This window comes from Lepisma saccharinum, chromosome 11 (assembly GCF_977018435.1).
Source record: "Lepisma saccharinum chromosome 11, izLepSacc3.1, whole genome shotgun sequence".
Lineage (NCBI taxonomy): Eukaryota > Metazoa > Arthropoda > Insecta > Zygentoma > Lepismatidae > Lepisma > Lepisma saccharinum.
Window position 1 is genome coordinate 77,579,073 of NC_139239.1, and position 16,392 is coordinate 77,595,464.

General features: G+C 37.8%; 1 non-coding gene across 1 annotated transcript; it reads left to right on the forward strand.

The window, feature by feature from the left end:
* The first annotated feature begins 538 nt into the window (after positions 1–538).
* On the forward strand, positions 539–700 carry LOC145995411 (U1 spliceosomal RNA). Its single transcript, XR_014442466.1, has one exon. It is a non-coding gene; the product is annotated as a U1 spliceosomal RNA (small nuclear RNA).
* The last annotated feature ends 15,692 nt before the right edge of the window (positions 701–16,392 follow it).

Sequence of the window (16,392 nt, forward strand, 5' to 3'; positions counted from 1 at the left end):
TACATCTAATTGTGAATTATTTGAAATGCATTTCATAGCATGTGAGAGTAAAACAGACAGGTTTGTAAGACAGGAGCTACCAGGAAGAAAACCATGTTGCTTAGAGCTTAAGTACGGAGAAACAAATTTGTACAGTCTGTCTTTGATTACTTTTTCACAGATGAGTACTGGATTTAGTCAAAAGTGACTAAATTTTGCTCGTTTTTTACTAAGTCGTATTTACAGTGTGTACGTACCTACAAGTATGAGAGAAAATAATAATCTGTTCGTTGCATTTTATTTGTAAACCTATTACGTGTTCCAAAATACACCGCCAGATGATAGATCGTTATTTATCAATTATCTGGCAATAAACAATGAAGTTTAATATTAATGTATATTATTATGTTTTCACCATCGAAATTGCATTTTTATGTATCAACTAACATTTAAGTAAGTTAGAAAGACTATAGCGTCAATAAATTACAATTATATTGCAGCACAGAATAGCAGTCAGTTGACAAAATCTGATAAGAGTGGCGGCTCTTAGGACGAAAGCATATGTACCTCGCGCAGGGACTACCGTGATCAGCAAGACGGTGCCCCGGGGCGACTCCCTTCCATTGTACTTCAGGTGGGCTGACCCCCTCAGATATCCCAAACGTGGATGTCTCGCGCGTGTAATTTTTGGTAGGGGGAACTGCGTTCGTGCAGTCCCTGAAAAATTAATTAAGAAAATAAAGCTAACGTGTTACTTTTATCGTAGAAAAAGCGAGTTCAGTGATTACGATTGGATTACATCGTGCACCAGTAGATTTCACACGCTGTCACACCTATTTGCCATTTTTCGAGTAGCACACTATAGTAAGGCGACCAGAATTTTAGAACATCAAAACGGGACATTTTTCATATATTTCTGAAGGAAAAACGGTACGCAAAATGTACACATTTTAATATAAAAAATGTTCCATCATAAATATTTATGTTTGAAAACTAATTAAATAAATAATGTGTCAGTAATTTACATAGTATTGTGATGGTGATATGCACTGAATTAGAATTACAAGTTATTCATTGTATCTTCTTCAGTTCATCCTTCTTTTCAAATAATATTTTGTAAAGGTTTACACACGTGCAATTAAAGTTCATCTCATTAATCAACATACCCTTCAGTTTGTTCCAGGGCGGATAAAAATCACGATTTTTATTTTAAAAGAACAACATTTTTGTAGATTATTTGTATTTAAATCGATTTTTTAAATTATTTTTAAAAGAACATGGTTAAAATTGCTTGCATGGTTTTTGGCACCATGCACATAGATATATATATATTTTTAGAAAATCCTTTTCTAGTAAATGGCCCTGTACAATATTTGAACAGTTTGATTAAAGCACATAAAAAAAAATACGTAAACATACATTTTTCTGTTTCTGATACTGTAACTACTATGGGAATGTTTGTTGAGTTTGTTAATAAAACTAATAATAATTTCAGTAACTCTTCTTCCAGTGAAACTAAAACATTCTGGATGTACTCTAAAACTGTACCTTAAAATATTCTTAAATCTTTTGCAACGTCCCACCTACACAAAATCACCACACTCTAAACACTTCAATTAGGAGGACGGCAAAAGTCTACCCATAAATGCTAACTTCTTACCAGTCGTTGAACACAGATTCTAGATATCTCAGGGCTTGCTGGGTAAAACGTGAACAACAGCTTTATATATATATATATATATATATATATATATATGTTTATTATAAACTTATCGTAAGAAAGTCTGTTAGCGCACTAGTCTTTAACCTTTATCACTCAAGTGCATTTACATTTACCATACACGTGCATTCACCACTTCTGGATTCAAAAGGGGGGAAGGGACCATTCAATTTATTCCTCGCAGTGAGGCGCCAGGGGGAGTATAGGGACCTAATTTTATTTAGGGCGCTGTTCTCTGCTGACGTCACGGGCTCCCCTGTAAGAGAAAGTAGTATGTGCGCGGTACCCCCAACCACAGCTAGGAACTGGCCGAAGCCAGCCGGCACCTCCGACAAGCGGGCGCAGGGTAAAGGATTTAAGGATGCCGCGACACCCCCGGCGTTAGCTAGGAATCGGCAAGCCGACCGGTGTCTCCTGTAAAAGGGCGGCAGGTTAGGAAGGAGGTCTAGGTGCTCCTAGACAAGCCAGGCAGGTAGAACCTGGCACCTAGACCGGGTAGTTAGGTTGCTGCTAGGCTCTTCTTCTTCTTTCTTCCTCCTTCCTCCTTCCTTCCTTCTGGGATGGCTGCTAGGCTTCTGGCTGGATGGCCGGTTTTTTCCAGGATGTTTCCCAGTTGACATCCGGGAGCCAACTGAGGTCCGGTCTCGCTGCGCTGGGTTTTATACTCGCGGTGGCGCATGGGTGGTGAAAATTTTTACTACAAGTACGCGTTGCTAACTCATTTTTTTACATATTGCAACCTTCGTACTGAGAAATATCAAGGTTTTGACATTGAGAAATCACTAGTGGGAAAATCACTAGATGCACGTGACAATATAAACTAAAACTGTGTGCATTCAGATAATACAATTAATAATGAGCCTCGCAGGACTCTGCTATTCTAAACAACACGTTGAACGATGTAAATGACAATAATTGATAACATTAAAAAGAATATAGCGACCACGCAGGGTCTAATAATGAGTGAAGCTCGTAAACGTAGAGGTGGAACCGTTAACGTTTACTGAATACATTTAAACTAAAAGCGTACGCCTCGCAGGGACATTCCGCTTAACTCTTTCATCAGATTAAAAATAATATAGTGACCACGCAAGGTCTAATAATAATTAAATGGCGACCAAACAGGGTCGTTACATATGCCCCTACCTCGGGCAAAAATTTTGAAGAAATTTAAATCTTACAATTTATGAAACATTTTCATGAAACATTGATTTCAAATTCAATAGAAAAAATGACAGTAATAAGAGTCTGTTTCTCCTACACATTAGTCACTAGGTCATCTTCTTCCCCTACCACTTCTCTTCTTCGCTCCGATGAACACCTGTAGAGGCGAAGGTTGTCGAAGTTGACTCGGTCGACGGGTTGCCTGGTCCTGGGGTGAACTAACATTGCTGTGTTGTTCCGAAGATCAGTGGCTAAATAAGGTCCAATATACACCTCGAAGAGCTTAGCTATTGTTCTATTCTTCCTCGAACTAAGTTTATGATTTCGAACAACAACCAAGTCGTCTTCGTGCAGCTCGAGCGCATGGCCTTTAGTCTTAAATTTTCGTTTCATATTTCTAGTGCGCTCTTTGGACTTGGCTAGAAATAGCTTTTGGTTCCAGTTGGAGATTTGCGGGTCTACTTCGTTGATAGGCCAGTTGAAATGATCAAGGACTTCGTTAGGAACGGGTCTGTTGAAGAATAATTCTGAAGGAGCATAGCCAGTGGCTACAGATACCGAATTATTGAGTAGCCAACAGATTTCAGTTAAAAATTTACACCAACTTTGATGTTCACGATGGCAGAACAATCTGAGTAACCTTACAATTTCTTGATTCATCCTTTCGATTGTATTACTGCTTGGGTGGTAGGCGGTCGTGAAGAAATATCTTATGCCTTTCTGGTCAAGGTAGTCTTTCCATAGTCCTGAAGTAAACTGGGTACCCCTGTCTGATAATATGGCCTTAACTTTTGGAAAGTGGGAAAAGTACCCTCTCTCCATTATATTTATTATTTCTCTTGCAGTCCCTCGCCGTAAGGGATAAACTGAGACAAACTTTGTACCAACGTCTACCATGACAAGATGTATTGGTATCCCTGAGATGAAGGTAACTTTCCAATTAAATCTATGGACAGCAGCTGGTGAGGATCCTTCTGATTTATGTGCAGCTTGTCCTTAAGGATTCCTAGTTTATCCATCTTAGTCTTAGCACACGTGAGGCAATCTCTAACATGCTTAACTACATCTGCCTTCAATTTTGGCCAAAAATAACGAGTCTTAATTCGGTTTAAGGTTTTGGCTAGGCCGAAATGTCCCTGCTCGTCGTGATTTTCTTTCTTAACTTTCTCCTTGAACTTTTCTGGAACACACAACTTCCACGTTACTTCATCTCCAGAACTCTTCCTAAACAAAAGATTACCATATCTTTGGTACAACTTCTTAACTTTTGTTTCTGCAGGCGAATCTTGCTCTTCCTTTTGTTCTAGGATTTTGATGACAGGCCGGCAAAAGTCATCAGCTTCTTGAGCTTCTATCCAACTTTCCACCTCCTCTATTTCATCTCGCTCCTGCCAGATGTAGTTCACATGGAAATTTCTGGTTTCTGGTTCCACATCTTCATCTTCCGCTGGATATCTGCTAAGCACGTCAGGTACTAAGTTTTCTTTTCCTTGGATGTAAATAATCTCGAAAGAGTAGGACTGGAATCTGAGGGACCATCTAGTAAGACGGCAATTCCAGTTCTTAGAGTTTTGTAGCCATACTAATCCACGGTGGTCAGTATAAATCTTGAAATGTCTACCCTTCAAATAAATTTCAAACTTATTCACTCCAAATAAGATGGCCAAACATTCAAGCTCATGAATTGAATAATGCCTTTCATTGTTCTTTAATTTTCTACTAGCATACTGAACAACAGCTTTATCTTCTCCTTGCTCTTGAAATAGGATGCACCCTAAACCTTTAGTTGTGGCATCGCTCTGAATACAGAACTCTTTATCTAGATCCGGCTGCACTAAAGCTGGAGTACTTACTAATTCTTCTTTTAACTGAGAAAAAGCTTCTTCTTGAGCTGGACTCCAATTCCATTTGGTAGCTTTGGAAAGCAGCTGCTGCTGCAGTCTTCACAGAGAAGTTCTTTATGAATTTTCTTCTCCAGTTTGCTAGTCCTAAAAATTTTCTAACGTCCTTTTTACTATTAGGGCGAGGGAACCTTAGAATGGCTTCATTCTTCTTTGGATCTACCTTGATCTGATCACCAGAGATTAAATGTCCGAGATACACTAGTTCTCCTTTCACAAAATTACATTTTCTTAACTTCACCTTGAGACCGACTTCTTCCAGTCTGCGAAGAACTTCTTCTATATGTGTTAAATGAGTTGGAAAATCCGAATCAAAAATAAGGAGATCATCAATATACACCGTTAAATAACTTTCAGTCTCAGGTCCAAACACACGGTGCATAACAGATACAAAAGTAGAGACTGCATTCGATAAGCCATAGGGCATTTTTAGGAATTCATATTGACGACCTTTGTAGGAAAAGGCTGTATACTTTCTACACTCTGCTCTTAGGGGAATCTGCAAGTAACCTGGGCCAGATCCAAACTAGTGAAGTATCGTGATCCTCGGAATCGTTGTAAAGATTCGTCAATTGTTGGAACGGAGCTCTTAGGGACCACCATGATTGCATTGAGTTGACGAAAATCCAGACAAGGCCGTACACTTCCGTCAGGCTTGTCGACCACTAATAATGGGTTCAGATACGGAGACCGAGATGGTTGGATGATATTCCATGCTCTCCAGAGATCTAATTCCTTTTCCAAAGCTTTTCTTTTGGAAAGCGGTACTGGGTATGGGTGGCGGTAAACTGGTTCAGAACTTTTCAGTACGATCTCGCATTCAGCACTTTCCATGGTTCACAAGCTACAAGAGCTGCGAACAAGAGCTGCGAACTTTAAAAAGATAACAAAAGATGGCCGCACAAAATATTTTGATACTTCGATGTGAAGTCGTCCAGATGGTCCAGAGTTGCCAACCTCAGAATTACAGCGACCCTCAGAACGTTGAAACACGCATGTCAAAGAGATCATATTCTTGTCTTCTGGACAGAACATTTGCATTTAATCTTTTATACAACATGTAAGCGCTAAGTAACGGCCTGCTCCGTGGCGAAGTGGGCAGCGTCAAATGCTGCGAGGCAAGAGCTCCATGTTATGACAATAAATGACCCCTCGCCTATAGAAGAACCAACTGGCCCCAAGTTTTTAGAAAATTAAATAATCGTCAGTATACAATGGCATCATTACAAACAGTGAGGGATTTGAAAGGGGATAAGGGGGAATTTTGTAACCTGGTTTCTATGTTCTGAGGGACGGATTTGAGGTCGGGTGTTTTTAGAAGGGGAGATGTTGTTTCTGTTAAATTCATGTATGAATTGAACCCAATGCACTCTTATCGGCTACTCATTTGTGATGCACTATAATGCATAAATAGATTTGATATCGATTTTGAATATAAAATTTTGGGTGCGTCAGCACTAATGCTATTTTGCACCCGTCACATTATACGGGGTCCAGCCCCTTACCATAACTACGAGGGGTATCATTAATTATCGCACAACATTTTTTTTAAAAAAAAGAAGTTTAATAGGTAAGACAACATACGTAAATTATACACATTGAAACCACATTTTTTGCTACATTTGAACCGCCCTGACAAGGTTCTGAAATGGATCCGCCGGTCGTTGAGAATTGCCTGCTCAATGGCTGTAACATTCCGTTTCGTTGCAGCTGTTACTTGTCGCCCTGCACATGACGAGTCAACAAGGTTCACACGGCCACCTTGAAAGAATGTGCACCACCTGAAGATGCTGCTACGGTCCAAACAGTCTTCCCCATACACGCGCAACATTTCCCTGAGAATTTCAGTAGGGTTTTGTCCTCTCGCCCACAAAAATCGAACTACAACTCTTTGCTTTTCACACGTTGACGATAATAACATTCGCGCGATCTTTTTTAAGTAATTCACGCTTCTGCCGCAAGAGTTATAACTGATCGAAATGCCGTCTCTAGCGCGAACTTCAAACTAAACATCTGTACAAATTCAACTGCCCAGCCACTACAACATCGCGGGAAAAATTGTTGTGCGATACTTAATGATCAACCCTCGTAAAATAACATAACTGTAATGCCGTTTTGTAACTAAAATCTTAAAACTTTCTGACCGGTTAAAAGCTGAGGCTGCAAGGAGGCACTCAGCACATGTAGCGACAGAACACAGGACAACACACAGAATTGTACTGGCCATAGTACCAGTCGCCAGAGCCTCGTTCGTCTGCAATATGCAGTCCAGGGTGTACTGCGTGGAAGTGAGGTTGACTTCTGGGCGCCTTAGCAGAAGGTAGCCCTTACACCCCTGCATAAATAGAGAACAGACACGATCATTTCAAAGAAACCAAATTACACGTTTAATTGTGTCAGTTGATGTATTTGAGTGATATGTGGAACGTATATACAGGGTGAGTCAAGAGTTCCTTGAGCCGGCCCCCGTGGCGGAGTGGTTAGCACATCGCGCTGCAACGCCAGGGGTACCGGGTTCAAATCTTGGCTTGGGCATGGACGTTTTTGATGTATATTCATCAATTTCATCATATAATCACTCATCCCCATCTTCGCAAATTAGCCAAAAGTGGCACAAGAAGCGAAGTAAAATAAATCAAATCAAAGAGTCCCTTGACATCTGTATAAAATGTTTAGAAGTTATGCTGGGTAGAATTGGCCACGATATAAATATGTTAGGCCCAGGGGGAACCATAGTTCTGTGTGTCAAGAGAAGATTCGCTTTATTGTTGACCGCCATAATGAATTCAGATCATTTTTGTTTATTAGGAATGGAGGGATGCGATACCATCAGGCAAGAATTTCAAGAGAAACGCAGTGGTGAACGTTTTCTCGACGTATTTTGGACCTGATCAATATGTTGCCCATGTTCCTGTATGCACACTCAGAGGTTTTTCCACTCACGCAGAATACTTTGCAACGTAGCAGGTGTGACAGCATACCGTTCCCTCAGATGATCAAATTCACGGATTTAGTGCATACATCATTGTCTTCAATGTTCTCAAAGGTATAACCCAAAGGTGTTATATCCGGGAACCTGCAGGCCATTTAACGGGTCCTCGGCTGCCATTCCATCTACCGGAAATTTGTGAGTGAAAAAACTGTCTCCATTGTTCCCATGGTTCAGTGGCGCTCCGTCCTGTTGGAAAATCTACTAAGAAATAAACGTATTCCGTAAGCATGGATGAAGCGCCTGTTCAATTAATAAATCCTCCCATTTAAGGTTCAGTCATTGAGAAAAGAACCAAGTAATCGCTTTCCTCGTGCACTACACCACGCCATAGCTACTTGCACCACCAGTAAGGCTGAATTCTGTCTAATGTGGATTATCATATGACACTAATCGCATATTCTACTTATTAACTTTACAGTGAACATAAAAATAAGTCTCTCCCTTTCATTCCAAAGGAAGAGTCACACTGTAATTGTTCGAGACAACCATTGTCAATATTCAACTCCTCAGGGATGTCGCTGATTAAAATCATGTGCAATGACACGTGAACTTCTCTTTGTAGACGTCAGTATGATTTCGATGTGTTCCTTATGCGACAAAGGCATTCTAAAGCTTTTTCTTACACCTCGAAAAGCAGAAAATGATTACAACCATACATTCATACCTTTTTTCTGGTTAAAGATACGTTGAAAAAACCTTCACCGCTGCATTTCTCGTGAAATTCTAGCCTGATTTGATATATTACACCACCCCCTTCTTGTTTAAAATTTTTGAGTTGAATTAAATATGGCGGCCAAAAATCCCGATATTTCATCCCGATATTTCATCCCGAAATATGACGAAAATAATAGAGCCTTCTAGCTTTTCAAATTACGTACGTGCGATATGGCGCCGGAATTTTCACTTGTTAGCGCTTCACGTTGTGTTAATTATCAATTGTTACCAAAGATCAAGAAAAGAAAACAAAAGGTAGGCCTAGCAATATGCTACGCGGTAAGGCGCAAATAAATAAGAGTAGAGTTTTAACTAGGTTATTCGGCGATTGGCTTGTGAAAAGATGAGAATTAACATTAGGATGTTGCATAAAGCTTGGTTAAATATTTTAAAGATGTGTTCGGTACTGTCGTCACTCTGTTACGCGATTGTTGAACCTAACTTATCAAATTTTTGGGAGAGTAAACAATTGAATTACTGATAATGTCCTGTCAAAGCCAAACGGGGATGAGAAAAGAAAACAAGCAACTTAGTGCTACTTTTAAGCTAATCAAGCATTTTTCCTGCGCATAGGCTAATCATAGAATCATGGCGCAATCTAGATTTATCCACCCCAACATTCTCGAAACTATCCAGTTTCAAGGTAACATTCACGAGGATGTATTAAAATTCATTGACAAATTTGAAAGTTTAGCTATTCTTAATGAGTGGAATGACTTAAAGAAAAGGCAATTGCTACCGGCATTTTTGGCTGATTCAGCATTGGAATGGTTCAATACTTGGAGTCGAACTCAGGAAGCACAGGATATAGATTTTGTAACTTTAAAAACTAAAATTGTGGAAGAATTTACGGAACCGGGGGATACTTTTCAATTAGAAGAACAAATCAGATTACGCTTCCATCAGGAAAATGAACCTGTTTCAAAATATGTGAGAGAAAAACAGTTATTGTTATTAAAATTAGATCCTGCCATGGACATTAGTGAGCAAATTAAGCAAATAAGAGGGGGTTTACAACCTAATTTTATGAAAGAAGTTTATAACAGGGAATATGATTCAGTGCATGAAATGTTACGAGACCTGAAAAATGTTGAACAATTCAAATATCTTGTGCAAAAACGGCAAATTCTAGAAACTGAATGGGAGACAATGAAAGCTCTGTCATTTTCTGAATCGAGTCGAGCATACATGCCGACTCAGCAAGCTATCACGTTGCAGCGCACGGTCAATGGTCATGTTGACATAAGTTATTCTCAGGCTAATCGGGAGATCGAGGAAAGATTAAATGCACTGCAACAAGACCTTGATCAATTACAGTCGAACACGGGACTCCAATCTCATGAGTGAGATTTAGTTTCGCAATTTCAGAATCTTGAGGCTAAAGTAAATGCACTTGCAGAACATCGGAAAAAACATTCATTCACTGAGTCATCATTCTCATATACAGTTAGAGAAAATGAACATAGAGATAGAAATAATAGGAGAACCTATTATCATAATAGTAATCATAGAGCTCAGAATAGAAATACTTGGCATAACAACCACAATAATAATCTCGACACACAGTCGCAAAGCTCGCATAGGGGGCGATGGCGTAATGGCGGTAACCCTCGATTTCAGCGTTCGCATTTTTCATCTTCATCTCCGCGAACATTTTTGGAGCAACAACAGGGGCGCGAAGATCCAAATAACCATACTAATCAGGTTGTAAATACAAATCATTCTCATTTTCGTCAGAACAGAAGCAATTTCAAACGAGTAAGACCTGCATATGACGGGGACCTAGGTGTAGGACCTACGGGGAAAACTCTAACGGTGTCTACGTTTCCTTCTGAAGATCTGATTTACATCAATGTGAAAGTAGATGGGGAAATTCGACAGTTTATCCTGGATAGTGGAAGTCAAATTTCGGTAACTGGAGATAAGAACATACCAGTCAATGCCAAGCGATTTAATATAAATACTGCGATTAGAGGGGTCACTAATAGTCAACTGACGGTTAAGGAAATTGTGTTGCTACCATTTTCTATACATAACCAATCATTTGTTCATCCATTTAGAATCGTTAAGGATTTTAATCAAGTTACCATATTAGGAAATGATTTCTTGAAGGGACAAAAGGCTAAGTTAGATTTTGAGGAAAATAAGCTTACATTGCATAGATTCGGTACACCTCCTAGAAACCAAATTAAAAATGAGAATAAGAAAGCTTTTGACGTGTCAATCAAAGTTTCCCATTTATTACAGCATGTTTTGCAACCAGAATATGTAGCTGCTAAAAAGATAAAAGTGAAACCCAGGACACATTTGTGCGTTCCACTGAAATTGGCTAATTCATATGACAAAGATAGAACCCTCTTGGAACCGGACCTACAGTTTCAAGAGAAAACGGGATTGATGGTTGCCAGAGCAATTATTAATCCGGATTCGAATCTCATTTGGATCACAAATCCTTTAAATTATAATGTTACAATTAAGAAAGGCACTATTATCGGGAAAGCTGAAACATGGGATAGGCCAATCATGAGTAACAATAATGATGAGAATAAGGATGAAATTGGTGAACAGGCACAGGTTTTCGCGACGGAAGAGTCAGGGAACGTCAGTGACGCACGGGCGGACCCTAGTCGGTTTGATGTGAATCCGAATTTAGAACCCCAGCAAAAGGAGCAACTTTTGGCTGTTTTAATGAAATATCCACATGTTTTTGCGTGGTCAAAGGATGATATAGGTAGAGCCACGAATTATAAACATAGAATTCAACTAAAAGATGACACAGAATTTCACTTAAAATCCTACCCGATTCCAGTTCACCTTCGTGATGAAATTAAAGATCAGATTGAGACTTTATTAAAGCAAGGTGTTATTTCTCCTACAAAATCACCCTTTAACTCTCCAGTTATCCTTGTAAAGAAGGCAAAGGGGGGTTATAGATTATGCCAGGATTATCGCAGATTGAATGTATCGTCTGTATTTGACGCTCTGGGGATAAATAACATCAATGAAATATTATACAATATGGGGGGCAAGAAATACTACTGTACGGCAGACTTGAAGAGCGGATTCTTTAATATTCCTCTCACCGAGGACAGTAAGAAATATACAGCATTTACAATACCAGGAATGTCACAGTATCAAATGAACGTCGTGCCACAGGGCCACGTCAGTTCATCAAGTGCGATGACTCGTTGCATTCACCTGGCTTGCTCAAATTTAGATCCCAATCACTTTGCGCATTATGTGGACGATTTATTTTGCTTCGGAAATACCTTTGAAGAAATGCTCGTAACTCTGGAGAAAATGTTACAATGTTTACAGGCCGCGGGATTGAAGCTTGCAATAGAAAAATGTCACTTCGGATACACTGAGATCATTGCTTTAGGACATAAAATTTCAAAATTTGGCTATCGGATCAATGACAAAATCATTGATTCTATCAAGAAATATAAGACACCGACAACTGTGAAACAAGTTCGCACATTTCTCGGATTAACATCTTATGTCAGGAAGTTTTTAAAATCATATTCCGAGATGGCACTTCCCTTGCAAAAATTGATAGGAAAAAAGAAGAAATTTCTCTGGGGGGAAGAACAGCAAACTGCGTTTGAGAGGTTGAAAGAGGCTTTACTTACAGCTCCTGTATTAATGGCATATGATCCATCAAAAGAAGTAAGGGTATACACGGATGCAAGCAGTAAGGCTATTGGCGCAGTGATTTTACAACCGAATGCGAACGGTGATTTTCAGCCTATTTCCTACTGCAGTAGAGTTTTAAAAGACCATGAAACTCGACTTTCAACCATCGAGCAAGAATTGTTGGCAATCATATACGCATTTAAGTCATTCAGATTCTTTTTACTTGGGAGACATTTCGAATTATTTACCGACAACCAAGCAATCACATTCATTCGATCCTCAACGCAACTTTCAAACAAATTATTTAGATGGTACACGTTGATGGCCGAGTTCGATTTTACGCCAATTCACTGTAAGACTACACAAAATATGGCGGATGCTATCAGCAGAGAAACAGAACATGATCCACAGGGAGAAGACGAGGAGCTTCCAGAGCCACGTACATTGTTATTGTTAGATGAGACAATTGATGTTGCTATACACCAACGAGAGGATTCTTTTTTTGGAAATATCATTAATATTTTGGAAGGAAAAGAAGACGAGGGGAGCAACAACCCACCCAACCCCTCCCTGCAGAGGCAAGCTTGTTATTATATTATGGACAATGGACTTCTTTATAGACAACATAAACTGGGAGCTACGACTAAGAAATTATTATGCATACCGAAGTCACTTCGCAACACTGTCATTCAGACATTGCATAGTTTACCAGCTGGAGGAGCGCATTACGGCTTCACTAAAACATACAAAAATGCACTAGATAGGATTTACTTTCCATTTATGAAGAACCATATTCAGAAAATGGTCAAGGAGTGTGTAATTTGTCAGCAGAATAAACGCATAAAAGGAGCGCCATATGGAGAACTTTTAACGTTCAACTCACAGAAACCATTCGATAGAATCGCTTTAGATTTTAGCGGACCGTATCCACCAAGTGGTTTGCTCCGCCATAAATACATACTAAGTGCAATCGATCATGGTACTCGATTTTTAATTGCTCAATCAGTAGCAGATACTTCAAGTGAGACAGCAGCTAACTTCCTTTTTGAAAATGTAATTTTGCGCTAAGGATGTCCTTCTCATTTAGATACAGACAGAGGTACTTCATTCACAGCTAGTTTATTTAAAGAACTATCGGAGAAATGTGGAATCCATCTGAAATTCGCTCCAGCAGCTAATCACAATTTAATTGGATTATTGGAACGATCACATGCTATTTTACAGGGACTTATGAAAAACTTCGTGAACTCAAAACACACAGACTGGCTTTTATACTTGCAATCGGTCGTGTGGTCATACAATGTTAATTACCAGGAGAATTTGAAGAACAGTCCATTTTTTCTTCTTCATGGATTTACGCCTAGATTAGTCTGGGAGAGCGGACTACATTTAACGCCCAGTGTGAATGTAAACAACGAGATGAGATTCAAGATTCTCGAAAAAGCACGAGCAGCAGCTTATGAGAGTCTACAGAAACGCCACCGACAAGCAAAAAAGTACTACGATAAACGTCATCAGTCCATTGAATTTACGCCAGGAGAATTGGTTCTAGTATACGATGGCAGTCATCGTGTACACACCGCTAAATGCTTTTCGGGAGTATATAAAGGACCTTGTAAAATTATAGCAAAAGAAAATCCCAATGTTTACAAAGTGGAATATAAGACAAAACGGGGACAGACAGTCGTCGACTCAATTTCGGTCCAGAGATTGAAGAAGTACTACGCTTCGAAACACGGTAGCGGCGATGAGAATGTAAATGGTGATGATGAGACTGAAGAACAGGAACAGTCAGGAGTGAATGAGTGAGAACATACCTTCTACCCTGTACGTAACTTCCTTTTCAGTACTCTGATGCACTAAATAAATTTTACATCTTGCAAATATATTTTTAAACTAACAAACACTAAAATTATGTGAAATATTATTGTTTAGCCTTTAATAATTGCACGGAAGTGTAAAACTAGTTATTACCACACTAAAATCATTAGTTATAACACGTAGACTTCGAGGTTTCATAATAATGAACAACAAGTACAGTAACGCGCAAAAATAATAATAATTAATATTATTGTATTCACGGATAGTGAACAAAGGGAATGGTGATGAATATAAATTGCGCGCAAGGAATTTTCCTCAGATTTCTGTAGGCCTGCAGGGAACTGATGGAAATAATCTTTTGTGAACTACAAAAGATAAATAGTGTAAGTCAATAATAGACTTTAGTATTTTTTATGAATAAAATGTGTTAAACACATTCGGTAAGGAAAATGAGAATTAAAATTCTCTATGATTTAGCGTGGTTAGTCAAAATAGGGTTTAAACAAGTATACATTTTAATATTTCAATTGTTAAATTTAAGTTAATTACATTTATAATTTTAATAACTAAATAAATGACAGAAATATGAGATTATCAGTTTTATAAGATTTAAATAACGTTAAATAAAGAGAACAGTTATAATAAGAGCTGACTAGGCATACAGCCAGTAAATTATTCAATTAAATGAGCTACAGATCAATAATAACTAAATAAGTATTGCGATAATAAGAATTCTAATATAGATAATAATAATAAGGAAGAGAATAGTGAACATATTGAGTTCTTTGATATTTATAAAGCTTAAATAAAATGTATCACATGGAAATAATATAAATATTAAGATTACCTTTATAATTATACGCATTTTACATTGAGATTTAATTATTTTGTATATTTTTCTTACATAACTTTACATAAAAGCTAGATTTCAAATCTAATATGAAGAGTAATAAGTCAATTAAGAGCATAGGAGAAATAAGTAGTATTTTACAAATACAGTTACGATCATGAGTTATCAGCAGCCACTTGTCAGATTTTATTAACAATTTCACGTCACAGTCATGAGATGAATTAAGACAGTCTTGAAGAAGTAAAATATCTTTCATTAAACATATACATTACATTGATCCATCTAATTTGGAACACTTCATTCCAAATATGACTCAATTAATTTATTGAATGTTATAATCAAGTTACTTAGAGTACTTCCTAATTTTTTTTCCGCATGGTAGAAATTTCCCGTATTGTAAAATCCCACTACCATAAAATTTCCCTCACATGTATTTCACATTCTGAAAACGATATCGCAAATCAGCTTCGAACGTCTTCATGGTAAATTATCTGTCGTCAGCAAAAGGATAAAGTTCAACCAGGGTGCAACGGAAATGTCCTTCCTCTTTAAGCAATGGGGAAACTTGAGTTACATTCAGAAAGACAGAACAACTAACGAAATATGCAAGTTAGGCATTCTATTCGTTTCTTGCGGCAACGATATCTACCTACATCGGCAGGAGCAACATTCTCTCTTGACATGAAGTAACCAACACGTTGCAAATTAAACCGCAGATATCTCACCTTCCACATTAGCCGGGGAACTGAATAAACTGCCGGCAGAGCATTCTTTCAACTCAGGTTATCAGCTCGAAAGATACGAGGGAACATGGAATTTTATGTCTGTTCAGAACGCTATTTCTTTGTGAGACAACATTTGGAATCTATATTGGAATCAACTTTTCATTTTTATATCATTTAATGTTAGGTGCATATACATATAGTTACACACTACCAATTGTCAACTTTCATTTTTTTTTCTCTCCATATTTTTTTTGTATACACAATTGTATATTATTTTCCTTGAATATTCTTAGGCTAATTGCAATATCATTAAGGGAGAAAGAGTCAATAATGGACAACGAGATTTCGAATTCTTAGAATATTATTTTACGTATTTCAATTTATGTGGACAATATTAGCAAGTGCACAGGATATTTTACAATTAATCTTTATTAATGACGTTATTTTTAACAATATCATACTAACAGAAGGACGATCATTCGATACATTATTTTTTAGTAATATTTAAAGTACTTCATTCAATTCAATTGTTATTTATAAATATTTTCAGTTAATTTAAGTATTCATATATTTTCAGAAATCAATTATACGTAATTTAAATTTTGCAGTAGTCTACAGTATACACTCATAACACTCTCAAGAGTATTTACAATATTACGTTCAATTCATATATAAAGTTCAATTGCTTTTAGTAATTATTAGTAGTTATTATTTATTTATTTTCTCTTCTCAAGATTGTAATTATATTTGGTGTGTAAAGGATGGCATTAATCAGAATTTGGGTAATTTATAGTAAGAGTAAATGTTATGACTGAATCGGTACTCCTTTTCAAATTCCATTTCCTCAAACATAACAACCCTCAACTACAAGATTTTTTTCATACTTGTAA